We start from the raw sequence: 26,909 nt of genomic DNA, 5'->3' as shown, positions 1-26,909 counted from the left end.
AAGCACAATTGGATGCAAATTTAAAAATTCCAACTTAAGCAAAACCCCTGAAGGATTTTGAGGATATCTTTAGCGGGTTTCAGGGATCCCTACAGAATGGCTTTAGGGGATTTGTGTATCCCTTGAAGTATTTTGTGGAAAGGAATAATCCCTTTTAATCCGGTTTTTTGAAGGTGAAAGTAGTATACCTGGTGAAGACAGAGGGGGCAACTACAGGTCACAAGAGAAGAAAGGAAGGGTCAGAAAAACAAAGTATTACTAATCCTTTACATCATCTTTTAACTTTAACCCCAAATGAATTTGAATTAATGGCACACAACACCATTCATATGACTGTTACCATTTTGATGGTTCCTTTGGAAGCACTAGAAAAAAATACACACACACACCCTACTCCCAGTACGCTGAAAACTAAACTAGACACATCATGCAATATTCAGAACAGGGAGGAGAAAATGATGAAGTGTAGGAACATGTTGTGATTGCATAAGTTAACCATAAGCTTCCTGTCAGTTCTATTAAAGCTAATGGAAATGCACACGTTTCTTTTGTTCTGAGATGCACACTGCTCCCAAAGCGTTGTAAATACATAAGGCATTCCGAGAGTTGGTTTTAAATATTTTGGAATGCTAGGTGAACATACCGAGAACATTGCTTGAACAATCATTAATGAAATGCAATGTCTATAACTCAGAATATGCTGCTTTTGTTTTTGCCATCCCTGGCGCTGGAGAAAACGGCGCCTTTTGATGACCCCGGGTGTCGTGGGGACACCCGGGCGTGCGCCAGGGATGCCGCGCGCTGAGAGTGGGGAAACGCCCATAGTCAATTTATGGTGACCCCATAGAGTTTTTAAGGCAAGAGACATTGTCTTTGTGTAGCAATACTAGAGTTTCTTGGTCATTTCCCATTCAAATACCAGCCAGGACTGACCCCTATTAGCTTTTGAGATCTGATGAGACCAGGCTAGCCTGGCCTAGGAGGGGTGAAAATAAGCAGGTACAGATGAGATAGAGTGCCAGTAAGAAAGAGACTGAACTTAGTTGCATTTCCCATTTCTGCTTCAAGCCCCCCCCCCATAGTGTCAGTAAGAGATTTAAGTGAATTTCACCCCTGTCTGTGTGCAGTCATGTGCAGATTGCTGCCCCACACAGTCAGTCACTAATGCTCAAGACATCCCAAGCACTCCTGAAAAACACAACATCTGTGGCCTTCTTTACCACAGCCAGTTAATCCCCTTCTCCTCCAACGTTCTTGCTGATGTAGGGGAGAAAGTCATACAAACATTCAGAGATAAACACTGTCCCCAAGAAAATCTAGCGGGAAATTTATTCCCCTTTCACCACCGAGAAGGACCTGCTTTGTCATTTTCAGAATTCCTGCTCCTTTAAAGGAAGAATAGCAGCGCCAGGAGAAACAGAAAAGGCTCCAGAAATTAACTTGAAGAGCTTAGATGTTACCTTTGCCTCCGTATCACAGGTGATGGACTTGTTCTCTGCTCTCCTACGTTTGTCCTTACATCTGAGGAACAAGGCTCTTGAACTTTCTGTTCTCCTTGGAAATCCTATCTGGTGTGAGCTAGTAAGCTCCATTCTTATATTATCTGCCCATGTGATCTGACAAATGCCTTAGGGTTGATTTTTTTCAACAGGCAGAGGAAAAAAGAGCTGAGAGCAAAACCTGTTGAACCACAATTAAGGCTTAGGCTCAATAGAAAGGAATTTTCCACTAATAGGAATACCTCCTCGTGCTTTTACAACCTGCTCTGCCCTCTGAGCTGGAGATCACAGAGAGGGCACTACTGAGGAGAACAATGGAAAAAGCACTAAATAAATTTAGGATTCGTTAAGAGTAGAAATACTAGTACTGAATCCAGTGCTACAGAATGTTATTCAGTTATTAGTGTGGTTCGCTCTTTCCACGATGGATTTGATCTAAATCATGAGATTAGTTCCAGAGGTGCATTTCTGCTCACAGGATTCCTCTGTTGCTTTTCCATTGAGCAGATTTGAATTGAATCCCTTCGTTTGGATCTAAATGAATGTTATGAAACTTTTTCCAAAGCCTCTCAAAGTCTCTTGCAATATGAGGTTTTCCACCTGTGATTTTTGTCAGAACTTGTATTTTTTAAAAAAATGACTTTAAAAATGGTACTCTAGTAATCAGGGGTATTGTTTTTAGTCATTTTGTTTCATTTACCTGATCGAATGATAAAATATTGCAGCTCTAAGAAAAATAGGATATTGGATGCAGAATTAGAAGAGATGTGTGCATGATAACAAAGAGTGCCCTCTTTTAAGCTGAAGGTGGCTATCTGCAACTTTCTTTTTAAAAAATCACAGATTTAATTTTTTTAAAAGATGTCTATCCCTTATGACTGTGAAGCACGCTTGAAAGTGTATGGATGTTACTTGCCAAAAACCTCAGAAACCAGATGAGCAGCCAGCTGGATAATATTTCTAGTGATTGGATGCCTGGCTTCAATGTCCTGAACAGCTCTTTGACTCTCTCCTTGATTATCAAAACTAGAATAAATTATTCAAAATGATATGAATTATGAATAATTTATACAGGACACAAAAGTCAGCTTTTATTGGCGAAGAATTGCCATCTTTGTCGCATGGGGTAACATAGTCCCAAACTATTCAGCATATGCTAGAAAGACAGGAAACATGGATTCAACAAGGAGAAACTAAAACCTTTGCAGGTAGACTATCCAGTCCACATCTCATTGAGACATAGCACATGTGAACCATCCATATTTAGTATTTCCTCACTGAAAATATTTATATCCCACCATTCCATTCACCGCTTTCAAGACGGCAGTGCAATAAATAACAATATTAAAGAAATGAATTAAGCAACAGCACGGGAAAATTAAAGAACACTGTTAAGTGTCACTAAATCAGCAGCTGCATAAACAACAAGAAGACAAGTGATGTAGTTACTGAAAATGTCAAGAGAATGATGGTCTACAGCAGGTGCCTAAATGACAGAAGAATGGGTGCCATGTGAATATTTCTGGGAAGGGTGTGCCACCTTTAGAGTGCCACTAATGAGAATGTCCCATCCCACCCGCCTAATCTCTGAAGGACGGGGCACCAGAATAGGGCCTCAAATAATGATCTAAGTGAACAGGCAGGTCCTGATCACAGGTTAAGAATTTTATGTGCATTTTTGGAGATGCACATGGAAACATCTGGGATGCTGATCATAACATTATTCATGGTATAGCGATTAGAGAGTTGGACTACTATCTGGAAGAATTTCCCAGGTTTGCATTTTCCCTTTGAAATGGAAGCTTGCTGCAAGACCTTGGGCCAGTCACAGTCTCTCAGCCGAACTTCCCTCAGTGGCCCATTTTCACAATACAGTACAGAGGGGGAAAGAAAGGTGGAACCAGTTTGCAAAATTGGTCTGACTTTATACAAGGATTGTGTCACCCCTCCCCTACCCCGGTAAGGATTTAGATGAGCAATTAAATAAGTTTCCCAAAAGGTGGGACATGAGAAGGATAATTATAACAGGTGATATCATCTTTACAATATTCTGAGCAATTTTTCTCTTTATCGTAAGAAATAGAAATATTATTTTACTTACAGAAGAATGCCTTTCAAGAAACTTGGATGAGTCCGTGATTTTAGATCTTGGAGTACTTGGTTATTCTCTACAGGGTCATATTCCACAACGTTCACGAGCCAGAGAATTACAAATGTTCACTCTAACCAGTTCAGGCGCTTGCTGTTTTATATTCATGCCAACAGGTGCTCAGCATAAGCATCCAATTAAATCCTGGCAAGGAGGAGGAGGCAGCAAAGGAAAGGTGAGCATGAATCAATGTGAACAGAAAAGGTGAGCATTCCAGAGGGAACTAATTAAGTGCCTGGGAACCTGTAAGAGATTATGGTGATTCAGTGGGAACCAAAAGATGTACAGTCAGCACGGTGACAATGACCAGGTTATGGAAAGGGTGGATGAACTGCTGCAGTGCTTAATGAAGAGCTGGTATGTTGCCAGTCAATGGGAAACTATTCCATGGGAGAGCTCCATTTAAATGGATGGGAACTGATTTATATCTAACAAGTACATGTGTTCGAATAACAGCGGTTAGGTTGGAATGTGCTGTCCCAAACCTGAACATTGTTTTCTCCAGGTGTAAATGTTACCTAACCCTTTAATTTAGTTATGGCTACGGTCTGGGGCCTGTTGGCTTTCTGCAGCTATCCTTAATCTTTAGTGGCCACAGACAGAAGTGTATAATACTAGGAAATTTTGAAGCCATGGAATAAAAATTGATTTTTTTTCAATTTCTTAATGGAAAGAATGCAAATTTGAAAAAAAGAAATATATACAATGCTTATTTTCATATTAAACCTAAACAAAATTTTCTGCTTCAACAACATAAAATGCATGGTTTGTTAAATCTTAGCACAGGGGTCTCCAACTTTTTTGAACCTGCAGGCACATTTAGCATTTTTACATGGCATGGTGGGTGGGTGCACAATGGCTACCACAGTTTAACCTTAGTAATGCTGTGGAGCTCCTTGTGCTGTGGTCAAAGTTGCTGCCAAAATCTTCACAGTCAATCAGAGGCCATGCTGGGCCAAAGCTCTCCCTGACTCTATCTGCTTCCTAAAATGCTTGTTGGGCAACAGAAGAAGCGTTGGTGGGTGCCATGGTACCCAGGGGTACCTCATTGGGGACCCCTGTTTTAGCATATAAAACTGTATTGAATCTGACTGGCATATTTAGGGCACATGGTCAACATTAGAGAGAGAAATTCGGCCCCTTCTGCACATGTAGAATAATGCCATTCACTTTCAATGCCCATTGAAGCTGGATTTTACTGCTTGGAACAGCAAAATCCACTTTCAAACAATTGTGGTGTAGTAGTTAAGATAAGGTGACCAGCCGTCCTGCTTTTGGCAGGACACTCATGCTTTTCCGCAATGTGTCACGCATCCCGCGGGGTTTTAAAATTGTCCCGATTAGACAGTGCGCTCCTGCGGCTGCGTGCGCCTCCTGCGCTGCCACACTGCCTTCTGTGTGACAGGGCGGAAAACAGGGAAGCGCCCCAGAAGGCAGTGCGGCAGCGTGGGAGTGCGCAAGCGGCTGCAGGAGCGCATTGCCTTTTGCGGCGCTCCCCGGTTTCAACCGGGGAGAGCCGCAAAAGGCAGTGTGCTCCTGCGGCCGCATGCACCTCCTGCGCTGCCGCACTGCCTTCTGGGGCGCTTCCCTGTTTCCTGATTGGGGAGCTCACATTACAGGAGTAAAAATCTGGTCACCTTAAGTTAAGAGCAGGTGGATTCTAATCTAGAGAACCAGGTTTGATTCCTCACTTCTCCACCTGAGTGGCAGAGGCTTATCTGGTGAACCAGATGTGTTGCCACACTCCTACATTCCTGCTGGGTGACCTTAGCCTAGTCATAGTTCTTTGGAACTCTCTCAGCCCCACCTACCTCACAAGGTATCTGTTGTGGGGAGAGGAAGGGAAAGGAGCTTGTAAGCCACCTTGAGTATCCTTACAGGAGAGAAAGGTAAAGTATAAATCCAAACTCCTCCTCCTCCTCCTCCTCTTTTTCATCATCGTTCTGAATGTGCGGAAGGGGCCATAAAGAGAGTTGCAAATTGCTGCATCTTATGCTTTCTTAGCACTTGTATCTTGGTTTTTTGCCATTTGAGAGGTTGGAAAAAATAAAAGTTGAAATTGGTGGTGTAGGTGTCATATAAGATGTTCCATGAAATACATTTTGAGTGAGTAAAACGTCTTGAAAAATATATAGAAAAAAGTCAAAGTTTTTTTTAATGTTCTCCAGAATTTTCATTGTTTTCCTATTGAAAAAAAAATGAAGCAGACCTAAACAGCAGCAACACAAAACCAGTGCTCTCTCCCCTGAAACATTTGTGGGGTTTTTTTCCTGGTTCTTCCCATCACTGGCTATAAAACAGTCTGCTGACAATGTTCTGAGGGCTTTGATTGGTAACTGCTTGCATAACTGTGCTCTGGGAAATGGGCATATTCACTCCCCTCCTTGGCCTTGGCAGACTACAAAGGGCCTGAAACAAGGGTTCTCTCCTTATAAGGTTGCATGTTACTGTGAATTCTAGGGAAAAACCAGGCTCTGAGCAACAGGCCTTCGGGGTATCTATGAATAAGCTCTTTGGCGTGTTACTGTGTTCGTCACTATAGCACCAGAAACCTTCCTGACCTTATGTCTTGCACTGCAACCTCTTTCGTGGAATGTGCTGTGTGGAGTGAGTGTGGCAACTCCATCTACACTTTTGGCAACCTGCTTGACTTCTCAGGGTCAAAGAACCGGTGAGAGTGTTCTGTCAATGGAACTCTGGCCCCGAAAAAGCAGATGCAGCCCCCCATCCCAAGATCCTCCTGCCTTATTTCCCTGATAAAAAATGAGCCCCTCCAGGCTGTTTTCAACCCCAGTAAGGGGTAGGGGTAGGCCGGCACAACAGAGATACCTCTCTTCCTTGCTCACTGGGTATAAAACACTGTGCGAGCATATTACGGGGAGGGGGGATTTTCAATTGAGAAAACAACATGGGAGAAAGTTAGACCCGCCCCCAGCCTTAGGAACTGTGGCCTCTACGCATTCCAGCAACAAGAACTCCAATGTTATTTGTTGTATGAGCACCCCAATAATTGTTTATATATTTAGATCATTAGTACCTTGACCCTCCATCATCTGTTTGCAATGGCCAATGAAACAAGAGAAACTAGTGATAAAAAGTAAACATTGAAAACTATGGTCCTACAGTGCGATCCTAAGTCGTAGCCCTTGGACCGGTATCTGTGAAGCTGATGGACTTATGGTTCATTTTCAGCAGCATCTCTGGCAGTTCATACCACTCGACCTTATTTATCCTCACTACTGGATTGGAAGGGCAGCCTTGGTTAAAAAACACACCCTCCAATGTTTCATGGATGAAAACAGGAACAAATCTGTAACATATTTTTCTTCATATCAAGGATCATTGTCCTGGCCACCACTTCTAGCCTCCTCCCCATATTTATGCATCACTGAAGATTCACTCTTCCTGCAGTGCTCTATATACATTTATTCTTCAACAGCTGCGTCTCCACTGGAAGCTACGCAAGTGTTCCATTTTTTTGCAGAAAAGATATTCTAGAACATTGTAGCTGCCTTACATGATTAACCAACAGTTTGAGATATTCGTTAGCTGCAAAGTAGGAAAGTTGAGGTTGTACACAGCATGGTACCTTGGTGTTAATGTGTATAAATTTACATGTGTACTGAGGACAAGATGCATTCCTCTATCAACACTCACATGTGCCCACTCTGGACAAAGAAAGATTAATGAAGGCATAATGAATGCATCTCCCAAAGGCTATTAAAAGCTGAGGAAACTCAGTAGCGGCCGGCATGGCAGTTTAGGCCTTTCCTGTGTGCTGTTTCCCTGACCTCAAGTCAGTACTGTCTATTGTGACTTAGCAGCGCCTTTTCCAGGACAAAGGTCAAGATCTTTTATATCCCCGACGCTGGGGACTTCAGAAAGATGCAAATATTATTCACTGGATCACTTCAGATCAGGGGGATTCTAATCCAAGATGGGCCAATATGTGCCCCTTCCATGCCACAAGTAAATATTAAAATATAAAACAGCACTCCAGATAAGGCAACTTTACTTAGGTAGATTTGTGACAGATATGTGCTACTACACAGAGATAGTTGTCTTACATTCACTTAGACCAGTGGCTCTCAACCTTCCTAATGCCACGACCCTTTAACACAGTTCCTCATGTTGTGGTGACCCCCAACCCTAACATTTATCCATTTTACAGATGGAGAACACTGATGCAGAGAGTCTTAGGGTCATCCGACCCCCAAAGGGGTCCCGACCCCCAGGTTAAGAACCACTGACTTAGACCCATGGGCCTAATGATTATTAGCCACCTCCTTAATGTTAGTTCAAATTTTTATTTACGACATGCCTCTTTTGGAAGGTCTGGGATTTTATCTTTGAGCAGGGTAAACAATATAAAAGTTATTTATTTCCTCCATTCATACCCTGCCTTTCTTTCCATTCCAAACATGGCCTCTTCTCTATCCTGACAACAATACTGTGAGGTATGGGAGACTGAGAGTGTGTAGGCCAGAGTCATCCAACAAGATTTCGTGGCAAAGTGGGGGTTCTAACCCGAGTCTCCCCAGACCCTAGTCCCACACTGTAACTGTTACATCACATTGGTTTCAGCATTTCTTCTGGCTGTTGTAAACCTCTGCAGGTGGAGAGAAAAAAGACTGCCAAAAATGGACCTCTTTTCCCCCAAAGGTTCTGAATGCCCCCCCCCCTTCTCCTGGATTTGCAGATACCTCAGAATCACTATTTTATGGTGTTCTTACTCATAAGAGTTGATGAAATTTGGGAGCAGGCTGGGACAGAGGGAATGAGTTTCTGCCTTGCAGATAGTTCGTAGATCTGCTTGACATTACTTAACAACTGCCGCTGTCCTTGTAGCCTGATGGCTGTACTTTATTATATAAACACTGAGGCAAAGGTGTTGATGGGTAAGGAGACGTCAGGTGACTTGTACTGAGGTGCACATCCCTGAGTCAGAACCAAAGAAGGCCTACTCAGCTGCTGTACTCATTATCTCATAGGCGAGAAATGGCTTGTGCCTGCCCGCCTGTCTTAAGGGCTTTCCCACGGATTATGTGGGAACTTGCCTCACCTAAGGACAGGCTACTTGCAAAACGTTGCTGTTGTGGTAATAGCAGTTATATTCACGTGGCCAGACTACTTAGTAAAGATTGCTAAAACTGGGAATTGCATGGAAACGTGGCTGGATTATCACAGACATTCTGGCTGACAGCTGGAATGAAGGACAAAAGTCTACAACATGCTCGAGGAGGGCTTACTTTTGCTAGGTACCTGTCGGGCCACCAGAAACCTAAGCTAATACCTCAACACATTCAAGTACTTTCAAATTTCATGTGCAGCTGTTGTTAAAGGTAAAATGCCCACAAATCCAACCTCTTGAGTTTCATCTTCTTCTGCTTTGAGAATCAGAATTAAGCAAAACGTTAGTTTATATGCAGAGAGATACTTAATTAGCAGAGATGCGGAAGCAGTCTCACATGGAAAAAGAAAAGGATAGCCAGAGATACTTTGAGTTGCTTTTTGTATAGAAATAGTTTACTAGCTTAAAGGAAGGATTACATGGAATAAAACAACAAATGCTTTACTGCTCTGTTACATATTTACAGTATTAGTCTTATACTTAGACAACATCTTGTCTTTCTATCTGTCTCTGACCATACGGTCTTCTAATACACTGGAACAAAGAAACAGGTTAACTTTATAACTTCTGTCTATGTGCTTACCAGCCCATACGCAATGGTGGTCAGACTGACCAATAGCTAATCAATAGGTCAGGTCATAAAACAGTGGCCTCAGCATCTTGTTTACCTGTAGGCAGTTAACCCTTCAGTAACTGAGTTGTGACAGACATTTGCAAAATGCCAACACAAAAACACCCGCTACCCACAAAGTACAAATGCAGGCATTGCTGTTTCTATGCCCTCACGTGTGACTTTATTACTATGGGATGGGTCACTGGAACTGATATTTGTTCTGACTTCAGTAATGTGCAGAACCTCCTCAGCAGTTGTGTATTAGCAGCTTCTGCAGTGATGCAGAGGACAGTACCACCACAGGCAAAAAGAGCTTGCACCACCAAAGGCGGTGAGGGAATCGCACAGCCGAGATAACACTTAATTGCCACTAATGTTATGTCACAAGCTGTTTTTGTTATCTGTTGCACCCAGAGTGCTTATTACTATCCGTGGGAGAAAAACATAAGCACTTGGAGAATTTATATGATATACTGGGTGGTTCCACACTAGTAGTTTAATTTTGGAATTGCCTTTGCACTTAGACTGCTTCCATGCAGGGGGTTTTCTCCGCATGAAAAGTAAGAAACCCCCACATAGAAGAAGAGGAGTAGGAGTAGGAGTTTGAATTTATACCCCACCTTTCTCTCCTGTAAGGAGACTCAAGGTGGTTTACAAGCTCCTATCCCTTCCTCTCCCCACAACAGATACCTTGTGAGGTAGGTGGGGCTGAGAGAGTTCCAAAGAACTGTGACTGGGCGAAGGTCACCCAGCAGGAATGTAGGAGTGTGGCAACACATTTGGTTCACCAGATAAGCCTCTGCCACTCAGGTGGAGGCGTGGGAAATCAAACCTGGTTCTCCAGATTAGAATCCACCTGCTCTTAACCACTACACCACACTGGGAGCACACAATTTGTAACATTCCTTGGGCTGTCTCCTTTAACTCTGTAACCCTCCCCCATTTTTTTTGCATATTAAAAAGGCATCTTTGGAGTGACTGCAGGCAGGGCTGGCTTAAGTCTGATTGATGCCATAAGTACTGTCCAATTTTAGTGCCCCGGCCCTTCCGCTGGCAAGATTCATCATTCAGTTTACTTGCAGGCTAGTCTGACCACTAGAATAACAGAATAAAATGACCATATGTTAAGTTACTCAATATATATAATTACTGTGTGTTTGGAATTGGGAATACATGCATATATTATATATAATCCATTTGCATGCAAATTTTTACTGTGAATATAGATTTACAGCCTACTTATAGTCTAGCTGCCATAGGTGCGTGGTTACCTATGTACCCAGACTGATACTGTGATAAGAGGTATATACAAGTAAACTAGCTGCTCCGATATCAATGTGTGTGCCTGTAGACAGTAACGTTAGCTGCCAGAATTCACATTCTCTAGGTGATAAATAAAGACGGGACAGAGACATATCGCTCTTTATGCATTTTACTTAAGGGTATTGGCTATTGGGTCATGATCCTCTGAAGATGCCAGCCACAGATGCAGGCGAAACGTCAGGAGAGAATGCTGCTAGAACACGGCCATACAGCCCGGAAACCACACAGCACCCAAGTGATTCCGGCCGTGAAAGCCTTCGACAAGGTATTGGCTATGTTTCTGTCTGCCAGAGACCTTTATTGTGGGACCCTAGTTCACCTGAAGTTGAACTCTTTTTGTGGTGGTGGTACCCCTTTTTCACACTCCTTTTTTTAGCTATGTTGAAAAAACATGTAGAGGTGGTGCCTCTTTTTCACCTGTGGTGTCCCCTTTCCCCTTAGTGCCCTAAGTACATGCTAGTTATTATCCTTAATGGTCAGAGGCGTAGCTCCGAGGGGGTGTGGTGAGGGCGTGGTGGGGGTTCTGGGGTGTGGTGGGGCGGAGGATGCACCAGTGCACCAGGCGCTTCCCCCCTTGCTATGCCTCTGTTAATGGTTGATCCAGGGCTGACAGCAGGGGACTATCCATGTGGATACTCCCTCTGTCTCCATTACAGGGAGGGGACACGATGGCAGAATGTGCATCTCCTTCATAGCCCTCTAATGGGCTTTTTCTCTTCTGCTGAGCCATGCTGTATACTGATAAAGTGTGTGTAGGTGGGGGGAAAAAAGGAAACTGAGAGGGGAGAGGGACCAGGCTGTTTAAAGTTCTGGTATGATTGCCATAGTTCCGTGGTGGCGAACCTTTGGCACTCCAGATGTTATGGACTACAATTTCCATCAGCCCCTGTCAGTATGGCCAATTGGCCATGCTGGCAGGGGCTGATGGGAATTGTAGTCCATAACATCTGGAGTGCCAAAGGTTCGCCACTACTGTGCATAGTTCCTGCGCTGTTGGATAGGAACAGTGCATGGGAGGGGGAGAAGCAGAAAGTGGAAGCAGTTGTGCACTGCCTTGGAATGGGGTGCTTGGATGCTGTATCCTCCTGTAGCTGCATTGCCAGTTTTACATTCACAAGGATAGTCCTCAGCCAGGGCCAGGGCCTTTTTGGATAGTCCTCAACTAGGGCCAGGGCCTTTTGGTTTACATTCACAAGGATAGTCCTCAACCAGGGCCAGGGCCTTTTTGGCCCTTGCTTTGTGAAATTCTGTGTCTGAGGAGACCAGAACCCTGCAGGATCTGGCCCAGTTCCACAGGGCCAGCAAGATGGAGATGTTCTGCCTGGCACATGGTTGAGGACCTTTGGCTACTCTGTTTTTAATAACATTATTTACTTGATGAGCCCTTATCTGTCTACTCAAAAGCCAATTAAGCTGGGTACTTTAAGGAAAACTTGGTTTGATCAAGATTATAGGAACCTGAGAAAGATTCTCTGACTTCTCCAGTGTAGAGCTAGATCAGATAAATCAGTCAACTCTCCAAGCTATAATTCAATTCTGATGTTATTATAAGAAAAAAAATCTCTTTTTAATAAAGCTCAATGGGGGGAGTGGGCTCTTACCATTACAAACAAAAATGATTTTTTTTGGTTCTTTGTGAGTTCATAGACCTTACTTCAGCCTTCAATTCTATCAAGTGCACCAGTCTATGGTACAAATTAGATAAAACTAATATTGGCCAAAGACTTTTTAGGCTTTTAAGAGAATTACATTCTAATCTTATCGTTAAGAGTCAGAGTGGATGCCCACGGCCATTTCATAGATCCAATTCCCCTTGTGAAGGGGGTTAAACAAGGATGTTTGCCAACTCCATTTTTATTCATTTTTATATCACTGATATTGTCCAAGTATTGACTTATGTAGATCAATTCCCCCTCCCCTTGATGAACCTGAAGAGAACCACATTGCTTTATGGCATCTTATCTCTTACGAAATCCAGCCTAAAAAAAAGATATTGTCCCCTTTAGAGGAAGAAGGATATTTTTTTTGCCTCCTTAATTTCCTTACAGCCATGCTGTTATCAAAATATGATTGGCACAGTTTGTTAAAGTGCACACAAAGAGCTGCTCTTTGTGTACAAAATAGGAAAATTATACACAGAAAGAGTTAGCCTCTCCTGCTGCTATGCTGCTGTCCTCTGGGTTGGGATCCAGGCAGCCCAGTCTAGATGGGGCCCCCAAATCTGCAGAGGAGATGACAGAGGGCCACAGCAACATGTTTGCCCCCTCTGTTGCACAAGAGGCAGCCCCACTGGCACAGGGGGCAAATTTGCCAGTGCTGGCCCACACCTCTGCGGCACTGAAACTGGGAAATCTGGAGTGTTGCGGGGCTGTGCTGGTGTCCTGAGTGGAAGGGGGGGTAGTCTTAGAGTATAGTGTGGGAATGCTGGCCTCTGGGCTCTTGGACTTATGTGGTGTGAGCCATTGTGGCTAATGGGCTGGGAATAAAATAAAAGCTGGGAAGTAAGAGAGCATGATATGCAAATTGTTATAATAGTATAGCAATATACAGTTGCCAGGTTTTTTTAAATCAAAAAATAAATCTGAAAAGGCAAGGCCCTAGTGATTTCCCTAAAAATAACCTACCACTAGGAAGCCATGGCCTTCCGTTTGCAAGACCTGATCAAGGCTGTTAAAGCTAGGATGTTTTGGAGATCATTAATTCACAGGGTTGGCATAAATCAGAAGCGATTTGACAGAACAGAACATGCCCATAATCTATTACACAAGCACAATCCATGGATTAGGATTTATGCTGAGGCCCAGAATTTACAGAATTTAAACTCTAACCAGAACAGTCGTCTAATCCCTTTAAAAGCTACGTTGGGAGAGTCTTTATCAGCATTCACGTAAGAATACTGGTAGTACCCCCCTAGTAAATTTTGCAAAGGATTGGCTGCCCAGCCTATGAGGTCCAACAAGGCAGTTTCCTATACTTTAAAGTTACTTAAACAAAACAAAACCTCATCAGTTCACATGGTTGCTGAGTACCTGCCTTGTGACTGCATATTCTTCTTTATATGTAGGTCAAATTAAAACATTCCCCCCGCCCCCCAAAAAAAGAAGGCCTTTCTTTCTGTGGAAGAGCTGCAGCAGCATAAATGCTGTCCAGGCAGAAGCTATCACAAGGTTCCTGTGGCAGTAGGTGGGTACAGTCAGGTGTTTTATGTAATCCCTGCAGGGGAAAATCAGCAGCTCAGAAATGCTGCTGCTGCTGTGTACTGTCGCTGCAACCACCAGGCAAGTTGAAATTCCAAGGTCACCTCCCCCAGCCTTTGCTGTGTAACCACTGACTTATGCAGGCATACCACAGTGGTCAGGTGACCGTCATGAAATGTGTTGCCTGGCATGTTGTTGCCAGATATGACTTCTGATGATGCGATTAGCTTTTCTGCAGCTCTGAGGCAAGTGTAATCTGTTCCTGACCTAAGGTGACCAGATGCAGAGGAAGGACCGAGCTGTTGTAAACAAAGGAATTTCATCTGGTGCAGTCTTTTCCATTGCTTCTGCCGCACTGTTTCAAGACAAGCTGCCCACACCAAGACAAAATTCTCCCTTCTACACAACACTCAAAGGTCCCCCGACCCTGTTTTTGGTGCTTATGATTTGACCCAAGCAATAAACAATGTTGTGAATTTCCAGGAATCAGAGCAGAGTATTTCACAGAGGTGGGAATAGTTATAAAGTCGGCTTTAAAATCTCTACCAGATTGAAGAAGGACAAGTTGTCTTGTTTCCTTTTCACAGTTTCCAAGGAGGAAAAGTGTCCAGTGGATCTTTTACCTGTGGCCTGTCAGTGCAACCAACCATATCAATACCATCTTCCCTTCAGCCCTCTTCCTTCTCAGTTTCATGTGTGCCTCTTGGTTCATTTGGTCTGTTTATATTTCAATGTAGTGTGATTGTGAAACTTCTCAAATAGTTTATAGGAACCTAGATAATATATTTATTATAGCATGTTAGTCAAAAGCTCAAGAAGGAAGAGAGAAGAAACCAGCCAGGAAATGGGAGGCAGGTGAACTCCATCTTAGCTCAATGGTGTGGCATCTCCTCTGTATACAGAAAATGCCAGGTTCAATTCCTGGCATATCCAGTTTAAAATAGGGATGATTTGTCAGTAGCGTGAAAGATCTCACTTGAGATCCTGGAGAGTTGCTGCCCACAACATCTTGGCTTTCTGTCCTGGCGAACTCAAAAGGGTTTAATTTACAAGCCCCATAATCTTTTGTACGCAGGATTATGGTGCATGTTCTGTGTGCATCCTAAACTAGGGCAGTGTCAGAGCTGGCAGTGTGGAGCCATAGCCTTATCTGAACGGGATAGGCAAAGGCCGGTTGCCATTTGAAGGAGAGGGAAGGTGCTGGAAGTCTGTTACCAACCATGTTGTTGTAGAATGTAGAGTAGAGTAAGGTGAGGCTGAAGTGGAATTTCTGTCCACATCAGATTGCTAGTAAGCAGCTTGATAAGCCCAACCTTCTCACATCTTAGGAGTCAAATAGTCAGCTGTGTTTAGTGATTGAATGGGAGATTGCCAGGGAAGGCTGGGGTTGCTGTGTGGAGGAAGGCAATGGCAGATCACCTTTGATCATCTTATGAGTTGGTATGCAAATTGAGGGCACCGTCTTCAGAATTCTGGTGGGGGATCACATGTTGAAATACTCCGTCCAAATGTAAAATCTGCAAAGCAAACAAAATGGTGAGGGGTGAATTGACTGTTTCTCCTGCTGTGCTGGTTTTCTGTTTGGGAGTTGTTGTGTTTGAAATACACAAGGAACGTTCAAAATTGGTATCCACCACCTGCAGGCTGATGGGGTGCAGTCTATTCAGCCATCTCATTTATTTGCAAGTCTAAATCAGACTCTAGTCTTTGTTCAAACTGAAGAGTGAAGGTTTGAGGCTTTCTGGGCCCGGTGAAAAGCCACCAGTCCTGTGTGTCACCTGACAATTGCAGAGGCCCTGAGCTGCAATATCTCCTTTTGGGCAGCATCTACTTGGTGGCTCTTAATAGTAACAGATAGCAGGCCAATAGCTCCCTCTTTTGGCAAACGGGTACAGCGGTGCATTTGCTATAGTGGAGCAGGTTTGAGTTTAGCTGCAGCCTCTACTTTAGGCACTGGAGGCAGCCATGGCAGAAATGACCGGGCTGCTTCCTCAGCAGCAACCTGGCAGTGTGCTCCAAAATATGTCAGGCTCAAGTCCTAGCATCTTTTGCTTATCAATGAAGAACTAAGGGAAGAATCTCAGTTCTGACTCGAGTATGTTTAGTTGCTGAATTAGCTGTGCTCTGCCAATCTGGGATGTTTCAGATTAAAGGTGTGTGCCCCAACAGCACAAAAATCAAGATGTCTTGTAAACAACTCAAAAGGTTGATCTCAAAAGCAGCCCCATCGTGCCATATTAAGCAGATCAGTTCAGAATCCTGCTCGTCGATTCAGTGGAGCTTAACAATCTCCAGAAATGAAGAACTTGTGAGATGTAGATGATATTAAAGTATTTTGAGCAAAGATAGTGAAGATATAATCTTCGAGCTCAAGAGATAATGAGACTATGGGGGTGGGGGGGGAAGGAAACAGCTGTAGCTAAGCATGGAAAGGCAGTGTGGTGTAGGGGTTAGTGTCAGGTTGAGTTCCACACTCTGCCATGGAACTGATGGGTGATTTTGGACGTGGGGGAAATGAACAGAGGGAAATGATACTGCAAGTTGCTTTGGGTCCCCATTGGAGAGAAAATTTACCTCCCCCACCAATGTCTAGTGATGCTGTAGTAGTGCACTGCCGACCCAGCAGTGCCGTAGTAGAAACAGTTGAGGCGTAGCGGACCCTCGCGGCCTTGCCGGTGGCATCCTTGCACTACTCCTCATCCCCCATGAGTCGCGGGTGCATTAAACTGTCACGAAGCTCAATCACGGTACGCAGGGACAATGGTCTTGCCCCCAGGTGAGGATTAGGCTCAGACGCGTACGCTCTTCTCCGCACGTAGCCAGATGAGATCATGCATCACCTGATGATCTCCCGACCTCCCGCTCTCCCGGAACTCCCCAGTCCTCCCTCCTACGCCCCGATAGAGTAACAATAAAGGTGCCAGGAACCCGGCCGACGGCAGACTCGCTCGGCACACGGACCTCCGGTCTCCCGCTGCTGGCGATCTCCACCAGATGTTATCTCCGGCGTCTGCGATCTGCGTTCTTGCGGCGGCAGCGTGGAGTGCGACCCTACAAGAAGCTGGTGCCCGAAACCGAGGGGAATCCCTCGAGACCTCACCCTGCTCACATTAAGCGCAGGGAAGGGGCAGCGATACGAAGTCCAGCTGGTCGGCATCGGGGACCACCGTTTTGATATCGCCTGTCCTCTGGATCGGCGCATCCAGGGACTTCATGGCGTCCTAGGACGCTCTCTCGTCCGGCCGGAACACCGGTGAGTATGGGGCTTGCAAAGCAGGGCTTATGACAAGCTTGCGTTGGCCGAGCTGAAGAGGCGTTAGCGAAATCGCGGCAGGAGTCCCGTAAAGAGAAGGGCTGCGCAAATTGGATTCGAGATTGAGCTCAGTGTCCATGGTACCCAGAGGACATTGAATCTGGGGCTGGGAAAACATCAGGCACTCTTACGCTGGAGCCCCGCCATGGCGGCGATATGCGCTGCTACTGGCGATGGAACAATGTTTATGGCCATCCCAGCCTGCAGACCCTCGGCTCCCTTGCTGTAGGCAGCCCTCACTTCGATCTTTCACCTTCAATTTCAACCGAATTTTCTCTATCCCCTTCGGTGGGCCCTGTCCTCCTTCTGCCCCTGGCTCCTTCACCCATTTCAAACTCTCAGCTCAGCCCTCTGCTCCGCCTTCCTTTTCGAAGCCGCCTCCGTGTCCGCGTAATGGCGGGTTTCATCTCGCCAGAGCGGTAGCCAGCCACGATCTGCAGAAGAAAACCCTGGCCGGAGCGATACCGATATTCTTGCATTGTGCCCCATCCACTTCACGAATCACGGAGGAGGATGGCATGGATTCAACCGGAGTTGGCCGAGTACGCCCTGAGCTATAATATCCTTACCGGGCTCCATAGAAGCAATGCGGGCGTAGGAGTCCGCAACCCCTCATTGAGAGCATGCTGGAAGCCATGTGGAACCACTAATGGTTCCAGATGACAAACCACCTTTAGCATGCTCTAGGCCTGCACAATTTGTGGTCTAGGAAAGTGAGTTCCGCCAGCAATGCTTCAACAGAGCAGCCACCTCTGGCGAAGCGCCTACACCGCCCAGCTCAGCTATGCGGTTCGGCGGCTTTTGCCAATCCAACGATCAGATTGTACTGCCTGGGGAATACCCTTGCGATTAGCCTCTGGAGTCGCCTATAAGGCATTTGTCAAAGTCCCCAATGCCCGGCCAGCCAGCAGGAGTTTCTCCTCCATCGGCCAGGAAACCCAGAGCCTATGCTGAATTTGTAGACGGAAGCTCCAGGAAGCTCAAGAGGCAGGTGAATGCGAGGAGGAGCCCAAAGGCAAAAGATAATGCGCCTGCCGCCCAAGGAAGCAGCTTCCATGGAACGTCAGACCTAGAGCAAAATCCTGAACTGGCCGTGGTATGCTTAAGGCTTGCAGGACATTGGATCCATACCAAGCTAGCCTCGCCGCAGCCTCTCCACCCGGGAGACAGTCTCAGGACCAGCTGCTTTAACTGCGGCGGGCAGGACACTTCGAAGGGAGTGCAGGCCAGCCAGCGGAGGCCTACAACCCGATGGAGGGTCCTCCCCAGGAGGAGAAGGCCGCAAAACCCGGTGCCACGTTGCCAGAAAGAGGGCTTCCACTTTCAAAGACGACTGCCCGTGAAACTCCCGCCGGGCGTCTCCCAACCAGGACCAAGGAGGGAGAGTACTGAGAGCAGACTCAAGCGCCAAGGCCCTGCCAAACCACCCCCCCTCTCGTGGCATCTGTTCGCATGCACCCAGCTATCTCCTTTAAGTTCCCCGAGGTTCTTATTAGCCCCAACCCAGTAAGCGAGCCCATCCTACCGGAACAATTGGGCTGGAGTGCTGCCAAAGACATCCGCCCAGCTGAACAGGGACTGTTCGCCGTCCCGAATTGACTCCACGCGCAAGGACCCATCCACCTCCAGGTCTGGACAAACATCCACAGGAGCTGCCGCGGAGCCAGCTGCGCTCAGCTGATCCTCTTGCTATCGCTGCCGGCTGCGACCCAATAAGGCCACGAGCCCAGCAGCCAACATGGCGCAACCTACACCACCGTCGCCAGCGGTGGAAGCGCTTCTCGGGGAGCTCCCGTCCATATCTGGAGCACCAGCCATTGAAGGATGTAGTTCAAGGGCCGCAGGTGGACACGGCAGCTGATGTTACCGTCATCAGAGCAGCGGTGGCCCGACCGGTGGCCGACAGGAGCTTGCCGCACATCTATGGGGGGTGGGGAGACAAACCCGGCGAAGACGAACATCCATGCGCTCGCGGTCAACAGCCCAGGACTTGGCGACTGGCTCACGAGTCGCCCATCGTTCTAGATATCCATGTCAATCTCTGGGAAGAGACCTCATGAGTCAGGTTAAAGCGACTCTGGTTTTGGAACCGGGTAAGAGCAGCCACAGGCCATTGATCCCAATCTTGCCCTCCAGAGGTGTACTGCTCCACAGGAAAACTGTTTCCCTCTCCTCCTCTCCTCCTTCTGTTTTACGACCAGTATTAAGAAGCGGGAGACCCAATTGGCTGACTGGCCCTCCCTGGATTAAAATCTGGGCCGATCCTGATGCAGCAGCACTGTCAGGACGGGCCTAAGCTAGGGGTGCTGCGCTTGCAAATTCCCTTATAAGCCGGCTTGGAGCGCTATTGAGTTGCTCTCGGTTTTCTGACTTATTCCGACCCTTGGCGAGGCAGCGTATAGGAGGTCTCGTGACGACAATTCTAAGATAATTCGATTGCAAAATTTAGCACCATCCAGCTTCCGCCATTAGCCACGAGGAGTCACGGTAAGTGCAGCTCCCTTGCAAAGAAACCCCTTCCCTTTTCTCCTTTGTGTGTAGAATTTGCCTCCCTAATGGCCTGATTGCTTCATTCCCGGATGCCCATCCCCAAAAGGTGCTTCAAAGCCCCCTTTGTGTTGCTGATTAAGTATGCATACCACAATCCCCAGGACTTCGCCTGCTCCCTCCCCCTCGGGCTCGGACCCTAAGCCTTGGCACCCTGGTGGCGCTCTGAAGCCAATTCCCCGCCAGGTGCGCCCTACCTCCTGCCCCTCCCTGTCAAACAACTAAAGAAGAGAATTGTAGCGGCCCCCAGGAGGTTGCATTAAAAAAGCAACCTTCACAGGCTGCAAAACAAGCCTTCTTCCTTCCCATAGTAAATCTAAGCACTAACTTTCGATCCCAATCTCCCGCCATCCGGCGCTAGAACTGAGCTTGGCGGGACCTTCCCCGTAACCTGGAAAGGGGTGTGTGTTTCCAGTTCCTCTTCCACCACAGTTCCCGTGGACTCCCGCGACAGGCCAGCCCATGGAATGGCGCCAGGAGGAAACCAACCCCATCCCGAGGAATGGAGCAGCATCTCTCTGAGATCCGCCCAGCGATCCCAGCAGGAGCGCCCGTGCATGCGCCCAAAGACCCGAGACTGACCTGGGAGGCGTCAAGCTGACCACCAGCCAGGCCTAAGCTGCTGCACCAGCAAGACCACCCGAGGGCGCCCGAGAACCTCTGTGCGCTCTTCCGCGTCCATCACCACCAACTCATGCGACCACCATCGCTGCCTGCTGCTCTGCTGCCTCACTGCCGATGGCGATGCGGCCACCCTGGCAAGCTTTCACCAGACCAACATCTGGGAGCAGTTTGCTGCGCTGCCGCGTCTCATCCTTCTGCCTGGGCAGTACCTAGAATTCCGGGGAGCCTGCTGAGCTCCTGCCTGCTCCCGTCTACAAAGCACCCGAGGAACTTCCTAAGCGGAGTCTGGGCTGGAAGCCCTTCGCCAAGATACCTCATCCATCAGATGCTCTAAAGCGCCGACTGGGGACCCGTCGTCCAGAGCCACTCGGCTGGCGGCTCTCTCCCTTGTCCTGCAAGACCGTGGCCCAACCGCGGAGTCTAACGCCTCGCCGCATCACCGGTATGACGAGCAGGAACCGACCGAGACGTGCGTCATTCGGCCAGTTGGAACTGCACACATGGAGGACATTCCCCGTGTTGCGGGAAACATCCTGCTCCCCAGGGGGGGAACTGGTTTTACAGACCTCGCGGGAGAGGGGCGTTAACTACATCCAGCCGACTCCCTGCAGACTCTTTGCCTCAGCGCCTCACCATTGTCTGCAGGCTCCACCCGGGAGCCGGCGCGCCGCCGCCCGCTCCAGCCCGCCTTTCGACCCCGCACCTCCTGTTGGGCGGTGCAGCCCTCTCGGCGGAGTTCGTCTCCTAAGCCTCCCTGAGTGGGGTCCCGGACTCGCTTCCTGATAGACTATTGGCCGACTGGCCTGTGCCCTTCTTGAAGTCCATCAGCTCTACCTCCACGCTCTGCTGGATGCCCCTGGCCTCGAGCAGCAGCGAATTTCGATCAAGCGACCCTGAACAATGCGTGCAGCTATTGATTATTTTATTTGTTGTTACATCACCAAGGTTGTGAGAATGTACATAATATGTGTTGTTTAATCTTTTCTGATAATTCCCAGTTGTGATCCACATGAAAGTCGTGAGCTGCAAGTTGTGTCTAATCTGAGTATGATGTTTGCCCCATTGGTGGTCAGCCCTCTGGAGCTGGCTGCCGGGAGGGATGGTTAGTGCTATTGTACAGCTCTGCATTGGTTTAGTGTGTGCCTTGTTATCCGGATCTTGTTTTGGATTCAATGCGTGTCTAATATTGCCTGTAATGTGTGTAAGGAAACCCCCTCGCATTTCCCTTACCCGCTAACCAAGTTCTAATGTTGCACAAGCAGCAGCCAACTTGACCAACTGTGGAGGAGACAAAGCGTCCGCTAAATACATGCCGTTTATTTGAACCTAAAATGTAAAAGGAAGTCATGGTAGTGCACTGCCGACCCAGCAGTGCGTAGTAGAGCGTTAAGGACGCCAAGGACCTGCGGCCTGCAGTGTATCCTGCCCACTCCTCATCCCCATGAGTCGCGGGTGCGTGAACTGTCTGGCTCAATCACGACAGGACAATGGTCTGCCCCAGGTGAGGATTAGGCTCCAGGCGGCGTAAGCTCTTCTCCGCCGCGTAGCCAGATGAGATCATGCATCACCTGATGATCTCCCGACCTCCCGCTCTCCCGGAACTCCCCCCAGTCCTCCCTCCTACACGCCCCCGATAGAGTAACAATAAAAGGTGCCAGGAACCGGCAGGCCGGGAGACTTCGCTGGAACCACGGACCTCGGTCTCCAGCTATGGCGATCTCCGCAGATGTTATCTCAGCGTCGTCTCGTTCTTCGCTGACGGCATTAGATTGACTACAGATGCAAATCATAAATATCTGTTTAAGAATAGTAATGGGAGGGGGAATGTTCTGAATGTCACCACTGCCTCTTTTAAGAAGAGAACGGGTCTTTATACTCTGCTTTTTCTACTGCAAGTAGACTCAAAGTAGTTTACAACCACATTCTCTTCTCTGCCCACAGCAGGCATGTTGTGAGGTAGGTGGGACTGAGAGAGTTCGGAGAGAACTATCTCTGGCTCCAGATCACCTAGCAGGCTTCTTATGTAGGAATGGGGAATCAAACCCGGCTCTCCAGTTTTGAGTCTGCTGCTTTTAACCACTACAGCATTCTGGCTTTCTATGACATTTTGGTCCATGAAATTGAAAACGCTTAATCCGAGCACAGCTTCTCATTAGCAAATGTTGTAGATAAAAATCCAGAAGACTGATCTATGGCATCTTGTGACTAATCTCTAGCATTGGCTTTCTGCTATTGCTATGCCCCCCCCCCCCCCGCTAGAAATGGTATGTCATATTTATACCCAAGCCAGAGTGATATGGTTGGCTGCCAGACATAAGGAGCAAACTGGTTGGATTAATTTAAAATGAATTTGTGCTGGCACTGCCAGCCAGTACTGACTGAAATATTCAGCTACATTTTATATGTACCTCTTATACTTCGTACTTTGTGTAAGCATTTGCTGGTAGTTCTGGGTACAGCTTGTGGTATGGCCACAGATTAAAGAATTCAGTTCTCTGAGCTTGCAGCGAGCAAAGTCTGCTTCAGGCATCATTGTCCACATTTTAAAGGCACAAGTAAAAAAGCGTACGTGGCACACCTGACTTTTGTGATATCTCTGCAGTACATTCAAAGTGCAGAGGGGAGTAGAGTATGTCTGTCATGGATAGGTTCTGTACTTGTGAATATTTTATTATCACAGACCATTGGGGAAAACTTCCTTTTCGTTTTATTGCTGGAGGCTTGCCTAGAGGAGCCAGGCTTGGTTTGGGGTCCCTATCCTCTTCGAAAGGGAGGACTGTGACACAAATCACAATGTTAGATGCTTAAAGGATTATATTTTATTAAACAATCTGGACGCAGTCTGTGACAGACTTCTCTCTGTGATATACCTCTGAAGATGCCAGGCACAAATGAGGGCAAAACGTTGGGAACAAGATATACTAGACCACAGCCACACAGCCCGGAAAACCCACAACCACCAAACAAATGACAGTTCACGCATTCTGTGTAGGGCAGTGGTCAGGTGGAATCAAGGTTTGCTGCTCCAGTTGGAGCACTAGTGCCCCCCCCCCCATGTCAAGCTTTTTAAATTTGTGAACATTGCCACTTAAAAAGGACAGCTTCTTTTTAGAACAACAATAATTCATTTTTTTAAAAAAAACATCAATGGTGCTCAGTCCTTCTGAAAAATGGCAGTGCTCTAAACTTCACTGATCTAGGTAGCCTGTGCATTTTTGCCCAGCTTCAGTTCACTTTGGTGCACAGTGAATTTTTCACAAATCTGTTCTTATTTTAAGTGATTATGGAGGGGAAAAAACCCCTTCTTTATCTCCTTTGACTCTGAGCGTAAGTAAGCTGCTTAGCTGGGAGTAAAGGATGTCATTTAAAAAAATTAAGAAGGGGTCCCATTATAAATAGATAGAAAGATTCTAACTAAGGCCTCTTCCACACATGCAAAATAATGCATTTTCAAACCACTTTCACAACTGTTTGCAAGTGGATTTTGCCATTCCGCACAGCTTCAAAGAGCATTGAAAGCAGTTTGAAAGTGCATTATTCTGCATGTGCGGAATGAGCCTAAACTTAAACAAAACTTTCTCTTTTAATTTCTATGTTTCTGCCTCTGGTGTAGCTGTGATTTTTGGACCATGGCACAGCATGTTGTTGGGGCTCCCTGCCCTTCTTTCTTTTCAAAGCAGCATACATATTTTACTGCTTACAAAAAAAAATGGAGCAATAAACCCCCTTTCCCTATGAACATTACGCCATGGATTTTTAATGTGAGCAGCTCATTGACCCTAAAACACACAGGATGGGTTAGATGTTGTAGCTAAATCGCATGGTTCCCCCTGATCACTGGTGAGGGATTGGGTGTGTGTGTGTGGGATTACCAGATCCAGTTTGGGAAATTCCTGGAGATTTGAGAATGGAACTTGAGGAAGGCAGGGAACTCAGTGGGCCATAGTGCCATAGCCTCCATTCTCCAAAGCATCCATTTTCTCCAGGGGAAATGATCTTTGTAGTCTGGAGATAAGCTATAATTCCAGGGAATCCCCAAGTCTAACCTAGAGGTTGGTATCCTTAGTTGTAGCTGCATCTGTTAGTTGTAAGAAAATTCCTGTTGTTGTGTTTCTTTTCTGGATGTTCAACCTGGACAAAAACAGTTGCCTTTTGTATAGCAAGCAAAATTGCCTGTGGTCCTGGGCATATGCATATTTACTCAGGAATAAAGCCATCAAGGGTGACAACCTTCCACATATTAGATTGGGCTGCTGATCTTGTTTTTTTTTCTAAAAAAGATTCACATGGTTTCTTAGTTCCCTCTCTTCCCAGCTGGGGTCTGTACCACAGGCCCAAAAGCTTCTAGATCTGTTCTCAGAGCTCCACACATCCTCCTCTGGCTAATTGTAAACAGCTTTGGGGCTCCACCGGTGGGTGGAGAAAGCATCAGAATCACTTTCCAACTGCCAGCTGTGAGACATGAAGGACAGTTCCTTTATCCAATCAGTGGTGGCAGCAGCTTTCCTTTCTGTTTGGCTGTCCCTCCCTTGCACCTGTCAGCTGCCGGTCTTCTGGCCCAATTTACATAATGACGGAGAGTTTGATAATCTTTACAGCTGCTGGGATTATTGACTGGCTCACAGGGGAAAGCTTGTCCTGAACTCCTGGTCTGGCTTTGAGTCACCAGCCCCAGGTAACAAAGACAAGAAGCAGAGCTTATGTGAACTTATGTTTGTTTACCCTGAAGCAAATCCTCCTGAGTTCAAAGGGGCTGGCTCTAAGCCTGTGCATTTACAATGGCAGATGTTTGAGGCATGATTCTTCTCCTAAATTTGATTGCAGCTCTTTAATCTCCATAGGAACGAGGGTTGCTAGACTTTTAGAGAGAATATATGTAAGTACTGGATGTAAATCTTGCTGAAAGTAGTGGACCTTGCTTCTAAGTTCATATTTATAAAATCAAGTTGCACAAAGTAGAAAATTCTGATTTGTAAATCTGATGACTGTTTTTCATGTGATGGTGCTGGAAAGATACAACAAGGTCGTTTCCGCGCAGCATAATAATAGTGGGTTACATTCAGTATTTTAGAATCCAGGTCTATTTTATCCTGGTTTCTCCCTTCTCATGAGTACCCTTTCCCATGAAGGAATCAAGTTAAGGCTGGAAGGAAATATTCTAATTTCTTTTGCATGAGACACCATGCTTGGGGAATGTTGGTCAGCAGCTCAGCAGAAACGGAACTGACATGACGTCAGGCGGGGAGAACAGGCAGTGTGGCAGGTTGGGCACCCGTGGTATTCCCATGGAAATGAGTTCATTGTGGGATTTTTGAAAAAGGTCGACATTTTAGCAGCTTTTGAAAAACCTGGGATGAGGGAAATATCGCAGTATAATCCCGCTTTAGAAATGGGAGCCATGTGAAGTTCTTGCCCGAACTGGGATATTTCCCTTCATCAACCCGGTATATTGTACCGTGTGGAATCAACCTAAGGGAGGGAGAGAGAAGCAAAATCAGCATCCTCCTTGTACGTTATTTTTAGAAACCTCACTGAGTTTAATGGAATGTACTCCAAAGTAAGCATGCTTTGCTTTAAAAACCATTCGTAGTCAGGAATACCCATTGAATTTAATACAATTGACTCCAAGATTGTATGCATTACAATTGCAATCTTTGGGATCTTTTGTATGATTTCTTTGAAATGATGATAGCATGGGAACACCTTTCCACCTTCAGATCCCAGTGCCCATGTATAAAGAGAGACCCGCTGAGCTTGAGGGATGTATAACATTGTTTTAAATCCTCAGCATCAAAATAGCAAATGGGAGGTTCTGAGATTACTGCTCTTAAAGCAGACCAAAAGTGTGTGTTTTCCCATTAGGGGAAAATATGCCTTAAAGCAACAGTAGCATAGTAGTACTATGCACAGTAGCATAGTATCAGCATCACCTAAAACAGGGGTCTGCAACCTGCGGCTCTCCAATTGGCCATGGTGGCAAGGGCTGATGGGAATTGTAGTCCATGAACAGCTGGAGAGCCGCAGGTTGCAGACCCCTGACCTAAAACCATCACAAAGTAGTGAGCAAATTTTGAGTTCCCTAGAGTTCATTAACGGGTAAATGTTAAGCAAAACATTCTAGAAGAAGAGTTGGATTTATGTTCCCCTGCAAAACGTCAAGGAATGAGATTATTTGTAGCTCTAATGTTAAGTCTTCAGCATTTCAGGCAAGATCCTTTTGAAATTGATATCTTCATAAAAATATTTCTTGTGTATTCACACAGTAACACATTTGCACTGTGGTGGCCATTGTTACTAAAGTAATGTTTTAAAAATCTGTATGGCCCATCAGACCTTCAGTTGCCCAAATGGGCAGAAGCTGCACCTAACCCTACTCACTTTTTAAAAATAATTTGTGGGCATAGTAAAGATATCAACAGGTGCCATGAAGCTTACGGGCACCATGTTGAAGACCTTTACTCTAGTTGCTACAGGGACAAAACAGTGAGGGGTCTCTTTTCTTTTGGAAGTATA

General features: G+C 46.2%; 2 protein-coding genes across 3 annotated transcripts in view; one reads left to right on the top strand and one right to left on the bottom strand.

Moving 5' to 3' along the window:
• Nucleotides 1-1,619, bottom strand: part of RHOBTB2 (Rho related BTB domain containing 2) — a 34,684-nt gene extending 33,065 nt beyond the window's left edge. The window contains exon 1 of the mRNA XM_048513081.1: nucleotides 1,461-1,619. The gene's annotated coding sequence lies outside the window, so the exon portion shown is untranslated. The remainder of the gene's footprint in view (nucleotides 1-1,460) is intronic.
• A 23,318-nt stretch (nucleotides 1,620-24,937) lies between these two features.
• Nucleotides 24,938-26,909, top strand: part of PEBP4 (phosphatidylethanolamine binding protein 4) — a 232,201-nt gene continuing 230,229 nt past the window's right edge. The window contains exon 1 of one of the 2 annotated variants that reach the window (XM_048512929.1): nucleotides 24,938-25,071. The gene's annotated coding sequence lies outside the window, so the exon portion shown is untranslated. The remainder of the gene's footprint in view (nucleotides 25,072-26,909) is intronic. The other variant, XM_048512928.1, reaches the window with a different exon arrangement.

Source organism: Sphaerodactylus townsendi, linkage group LG12 (genome assembly GCF_021028975.2).
Source record: "Sphaerodactylus townsendi isolate TG3544 linkage group LG12, MPM_Stown_v2.3, whole genome shotgun sequence".
Taxonomy (NCBI): Eukaryota; Metazoa; Chordata; class Lepidosauria; order Squamata; family Sphaerodactylidae; genus Sphaerodactylus; species Sphaerodactylus townsendi.
This window is presented reverse-complemented; position numbering and strand designations above follow the sequence as displayed.